The 6,870-nt window shown below is 36.9% G+C and overlaps 1 protein-coding gene across 1 annotated transcript in view; it reads left to right on the forward strand.

The window, feature by feature from the left end:
• The window catches only part of LOC102834947 (butyrophilin subfamily 1 member A1-like), a 23,931-nt gene that overhangs the window by 11,394 nt on the left and 5,667 nt on the right, over positions 1 to 6,870 (forward strand). The gene's annotated exons all lie outside the window — the stretch shown is intronic.

The raw sequence follows: 6,870 nt of genomic DNA on the forward strand, positions 1-6,870 counted from the left end.
AATAACTTATTAGACTAGCAGAACCTTCATAATCAGCCACTCTGCCCCCAACTGCCCTCTGGTTCTGATAGACAATGAAACTAGTAACCTGAAGGGTTTCTATGAATGATTTCCAGATTGTGTACCCTGAACATAGAAAATACCTATGTGTATAAGAACTCCAACTAGTATTGGAACCTCAGTCATCACATCCCTCTTCCACCCACCTCATGAGTTCCTTGAACAGCAGGAGCCCCTCAGAGTTTCTTCTTCTTTAGGCCCAACAACTGCATTGGTGTTTTGTTTATTTATTTTTCCTTTATTGTTTCAGGGTTTTTGTTTGTCTATCTTTTTTTCTCTTTCTTTCCCTTAATTTTTATCCTTTCTCTCTCTGCTTTTTTCTTCTTTTCTTATGTTTCTCATTTCTACCCTCTTCTTTTTTCTTTTGACTTTTCTTTGCTACTCTTTAGTCTCTTTCTCTTTTCATCTTCCTTCTCTTGTTCATTTAATATTTGTTATCTCCCTTTTATTTTACCTCTTATTTTCCTGTTGTATGCTTCTATTTCCCTGTCCCTCTTTTTCCTATTTTCAATTGTATTCTTTTTTTTTTTTTCTTGTTGATGCCTGTTTTTCATTATTTTTTCCTTTGTTATATTTTGCTATTGTTTGCTCTATTTTTGCTATTGTTTGTGCTGGTTTGTTCTGTGTATTTTCCTTTGTATTTTCTTCTCTTACTCCACCGGAAAGAAGCTACCATGCCAATACAACTCAGCCACAACTATACCCTTTGCAGCTACACCCACTGGATAAGAGTCAATACCAGCACTTATACCACTTGATCAATGATAGACATCAATCAATGCCAGTCAAACTTACCCTCACTTGCGCTGCACAAGTGACAAACAGAAAATGGTGCACACTCCCAGCAGGAGAAAGTTGGTGAGAGCCTGATGACACAACAACATACATTCACCATTTAAATACAAATACAATGACACCACAATGTCTAGGAGACAACAGAAGATTTGGACTCACTTGAAGAAACAAAAGAGTGACTCAAATAAATGACCAAGATGCAGAGCCAGAAAATCTGTCTGAGGAAGAAAAGGCAGTGGAACTGCCTGAGAAAGAATTTAAAACAATGATATTTGGGTACCTTCAGTGGACTGACAGGAAGATCAGTGAAAGCAAGGAGAATGCAGAAAAAACTTTAGAAGAATTTGGGAAATACTACCATAACAAATGGACAAAATACATGCAAATTTTGGCATAATTTGCAAATAGAGATCCAGAAAATTAATACTAAGATTTCAGAAATGGACAATATATCAAAAGGACAAAGGGAGTATATTTAAATCATTGGAAGCCTGAATTAGTTACTTGAGAGATAAATGTATCACTACTAGTAAGCTAGAAGAACAATTTGAAAAAAGAATGAATAAATTGGAAAAAAGCCTGAGATTTTTATGAAACACGATGAAGAGGAATAGCTTATGGGTGATCAGAATATCAGAACAGGAAGAGATGATAAAAAGGACAGAGAATATTGTTGAAACATTGCTGAAAGAAAACTTCTCTAACACCATGAAAGATATGAATATAACAATTCAAGAAGCTAAACAAGCCCCAAAGAGGACAGACCCAAAAGAAAATCATCAAGCTGTATCATAATCAAACTTTCTAAAACCAAAGACAAAGAAAAAAATCTTGAGGGCAGTTTGGAAAAATGGAAAACAACGTATCATGGAGAACCAATAAAACTAAGCTCTGATTTCTTTGCAGAAGCCATGTAGGCAATAAGGCAATGGGATGACATATAAAAAACTTTGAAAGAAAAAATTTATAACCAAGAATCATATACCTAACAAAGCTATCCCTCATATATGATGGTGAAATTAGGACATTTTCAGATAAACAGAAATTAAAGGAATTTGAAATAATCAGACCAACTTTGCAAAAATTACTGAAAGATGTTCTTTGGATTGAGAACCAACAACAGCAGGCAACAACAATCTGACATTACCATATATGACAGCACCATCCAGAACTCAATCCATATATAGAAGTATTTGAAATAAAGCAAACCTATCAGATGAAAACAGGGAACCAGAGAGATTGAATTATAATGACGTCAACTACAAAGCAAAAAAGAGGAAATAGTGTAGATATAGAATTTCCAAATGGTGAGGAAGTCAAATAGATATCAAGGTAAAATAGACTTTTAAATGGGGGAACCTAATAAATTACAGGGCAACCTCAATGAAAATCAATATACTTTCACATGAAAATAAAAAGAGGAAAATCAGAAAGATTAAGTAAACTTTAAAATAACAGTAATGAAGAAAATGAAAAGAAAACCCATAAACAAAATGAACTCAGTGCAGAAATTTATGTGGAACAAAGAAAGTAGCAATATGAGAAAAAAGCACACAGCAAAATGATAACAATCAATGCATACCTCTCAATAAATCACACTAAATGTAAAGGGGTTAAATATACCATTCAAATAGCAAAATGGATACAAACTGTATGATGATGTAGCGCAGGCATGTTTTGTTCTGTTGTGCATAGGACTGCTAAAAGTTGGAGCTAACTTGACAGGATCTAATAAGTTAACAATGGTTATTTAACTATTTGGAGCTATAAATTTAATATGAGGCAAGTTCATGGGTTTTCCTGATAACAATTTCATAGATTGTGAGTTTATGTTTTCCAAAGGGAATTGACCTGGAATTCAGTGAAACTAAGGAAAGATCTAAAGAACTACAAAATTTAACTGAGTGTGTTCTCTCTACCATTCCATAAGATTTAGAATGGTATGAGCACTGTTGTAGTAGATGAATGGAAAATACTTAGTACAATATTTTAATTCTGCAGAAGTAAGCTCCTTTTGGTTAGTTTATATTTTAATAATGGCTGCTCCTTAGAAGACAGGATGGCCAGACTTTGTCTCTCGTACTTTGGGCATATTATCAGGAGGGACCAGCCCCTCAGAAAGGACATCATACTACATAAAGTGGAAAGTTGGAGAAAAAGAAGAAGATCCACAATGAGATGGATTGGCACAGTAGCAACAGCAATGGGCTCAAGCAGAGCAACGACTGTGAGATTGTTGCAGGATCTGAAAGTGTTGTGTTCTGCTGTGCTAGGGTCACTGTGACCTGGTACCAACTTGATGGCTCCTAACAACCACAACAACAAGGCTTTTGGTAGTAACAATGCATTCAGTAGTTCCTGAATGAATTGGCTATTTTAAGTTTCAGTGCAGCTGATGTTGAAGACCCCCCTTTGTTTTCATAATAGTCCAAAAGCATGAATAAATCCAATGACATATCAGTTGTGTGAATAAATGTTGACATTGGTGGTGCTGTGGGTTAGGTGTGGGGCTGCTAACTTCAAGAGTGGCGGTTCAAACTCACTAGCTGATTTGCAGTAAAAAGATGAGGCTGTCTGCTCCTGTAAATACTTAAGAGTCTCAGAAACCCTGTATAGGTTTGCTATGAGTCAGAATTGACTTGATGATAGTGTTTTGAATTGAGTTATTAGACCCTTTACTAATATGCAGGCTTGAGTCAGAGCCTACAGCTCTGCTTGTAGGCCAAGGTGGCTTTAGGGAGGGGTCCTACTTTTGTTACTTTAGTAGGGAAGATTATGGCATAGTTAGTGTGAAATTTGTAGGAGATTGGGGGATGTTTAAGATATGACCTAGCTACAACCAAAACAAGGTCAGTGTTCTCTAAAGGAGTTTCTTGTATATCAGTCCTGGGAGTTAGATTTAGACAGTCATGCATTGATGTGTTCATGAAAGGAAATAAAGTGTCTGGTTTCAGGTTTTGACATGCTATATGTGATTATGAACAGGAGGAGAGGAAAGCAGAACAGCTTTATAGGTGGATATGTGATGCAGTACTCCAGAATTGAACAAATCTTTGATTGCCTGTAGAACAAAACCAAACAGTACTTCCCAATATCAGAAGTATTTTCTATTGATTTTCCAGTGGTTTCTGTAGTTTATAACTGAAGGGAGTAGGGAACAATCCACTGGATCTAGTTGTAAACTATAATACCCTTCTGGTCTTTGCTAATCATTATGTTTTTGTGTTAGCACTCCAGAACAGAGAACAGAGTGCAGACCAAATTTAAAATGATCAATAGAGTTATTCTGATCTATACCCCGAATCAGGGGGTCCTTTCTCTTTAATAATTTATATAAGGGAAGAATCATTAATGAAAAATTTGGAATCTGTGTTGAAGAATAGCTGTACTACCCTAAACATCTTCTCAATTGCCTCATGGTTTTAGGAGATGGGAAATTAAGAATTGCTGTTTTCCACTTGGGGTTTAATGTGACACCTTTGGCAGAAAGAAGGTGACTCAAATATTTAAGGAGTAGAGGGCCAGCTGGAATTTTTCTTTAGAAGCTGCAAGAACAGTATGGGAGCTACATCTAACTTCCTCTGAGTTCACAAATGTGAATGAAAATCAAACTCAACATCAGCTTAAGGCCAATTCAGACACAAACCTCCCAAGACATTCTGCTTTTCTGTTGGGTTCAATAACTAATTGCAATGACCACACAGAACTCACAGAAAATATGATTATGGGATTTATTAGAGAAGTTATTAGGTTAAAATTCAGGATCAGAAATGTTCAGAAACGATTCTTCCAGTCAAAAATACTTCTCCTAAGCCATGACCAGATATGCTTCATTTTGCTCCTTGGCCTCTCAGCCACACAGCCCGTTGGCTTTTGTCCTAGTTGGGCAACATTACAAAGCTCCTTTAGTGCTGCTGATAAGTACCCAAATGGCATACTACTCTACCATAAGATGCTTAGCTCTAGCTTCATGGATTATCAAAACTGGATCCCTGAAGTACCTCACTCTATAAGTAAGTCTCTTGCTTAAAGGCACTCAGCTTTCTCAGTCCATGGGCAGCAAGCCTGCCACTCTGTCTTGTACTCTTACTGCTCCCAACCCTGCTGCTGCTGCTTCTCCACCACTCTTGTGTCAAAGATCTGACTTAGTGATGGACTGACTTCCTCAGTGTGTAAGCATCTCAGGGTCCAAAGAACTTACTTTGCTCCTGACTCTCTTTTCTTGATGGTAGAGGATTTCCTTTTCCTGCTTCTGAGATGGCTGATTTTATACCTAATGGGATGGCAGAATGAACAAATTCTCACATTAGAATTCCATAGACCCTATTTGCATGGCCTCATTCAGCCATTTGGAGTTACAAAGACTATGTCTAGAAGAATAATTCACTACAGAACAGAAGTGTTATATTCCTTATGAGTAATGGGCATGCAAATAAATGCCATTAGAAATACAATCAGTGCAATTTGTTGAGCCAAGTAAAGTGATATGTATATTGATTTCTTAGGGAATTGCAGGTGTTGTAAATCTGCATGAAGAACCTGAGAATAATGGTGGGACTCTTAAAACCTTGGGACATGACAATCAAGTAAATTGCTGATTATTCTAAGTAAAAGCAATCTAATATGATGTACCAGGATGCTAAAGAATGCACTATATATATATACATATATACACTAATATATGCACTACATATTATTTCACCAGGTATGCTAACTAATAAGACATGGAGAGTAGTCATTACAATAGATTGCTCTTAAATCTTGACCAAATCTCCCATCCTGATTGCTAGATGTTCTCACAGGAATGCGGGAGTATTACAAGGACTGATGAAGAGGATTATTGATCCTCCTTAAGAAATCCTTGATAATGAACCACCATCCTTTTATGGTCTCAAGTCTAAGGGGGTATTGAGGAATTTTAAGTTGTTTTTAATCTGCACTTGAATGGACTCAGCAGATTTCACTCCAGGACAAGCATTGAACTACTAATTGCAAGGATGGCCATTCAAACCCACCAGTTGCTCCTTGGGAACTTTATACTGGGTCACTATGAGTTGGATCCAACTCAATGACACTTAGCAACAACAAAAACAATTAGTGATTCATAGGGAGGGAAGAACATGCATGGTAATATAGTCACAGGTCCTATGGATATGGAGGCTTAGAATATAGGCATCTTTGGGACTGGTATTCTATTTGCCAAAATGGGGTTTCTCCTGGATGCCTGCATTATCTCTGGGCTATTCTTGGAGGAAGGAGATGACTAGATTCAATATTTTTTAGTTTTCCTATGGATATATGAGTGTTTTTGCTTCCAGTGCCTGTGAAGAGAGAAAGACAGGTCACTAGTATCTGACCTCTTACTTTGTGAATGTGCTTTATGCTTTGAATTTCTCTTTCTTCTTTTCTCAAAACTGCTCTATTGCCTTTTAACTTGGGTCAGTTTATGCCACATCCTGAATTTTTTTCCTTTATGGCTTACAGTCAGGTGATGCAATGGCTCCGTAGGATAAATATTGGACTAGGAACTACAATGTCAGCGGTTTGACTCCACCAACCACTCTGTGGGGGGAATGATGAGGCTTTCTGCTTCTGTAAAAGATTTAAAGCCTTGGAAACTCTATACCAAATTGTTATGAGTCCAAACTTACTTCATGGCACTTAACAACAACATGGTTTATAGTTATTCCATAAATTAAGTTCAGCCAGTTGTAATTCTCTTTATTGTAATTCTCTTTATCCATTGTTTATAGCCATCCTTGAAGTTTAGATCAATCAACTGTTGATAAGTAAATAGTGGCCTTGGAAATTCTGATTTCCTCAATTCTTTTTCAACAAAACTTAGGTATTAACAAGTTGTCTGGCTAGGTATTGAGAAAGCATGCTTTGATAGTCAAAGCTAGGCAATGACCTTTTTGTTCAGGTAGGTATGTTGTTGTTGTTAAGTGCCATGGAGTCAGTTCCAACTCATAGCGACCCTGTACAGGGTTTCCAAGGCTGTTAATTTTTACAGGA

Source organism: Chrysochloris asiatica, unplaced genomic scaffold, assembly GCF_000296735.1.
Source record: "Chrysochloris asiatica unplaced genomic scaffold, ChrAsi1.0 scaffold00536, whole genome shotgun sequence".
NCBI classification, from domain to species: domain Eukaryota; kingdom Metazoa; phylum Chordata; class Mammalia; order Afrosoricida; family Chrysochloridae; genus Chrysochloris; species Chrysochloris asiatica.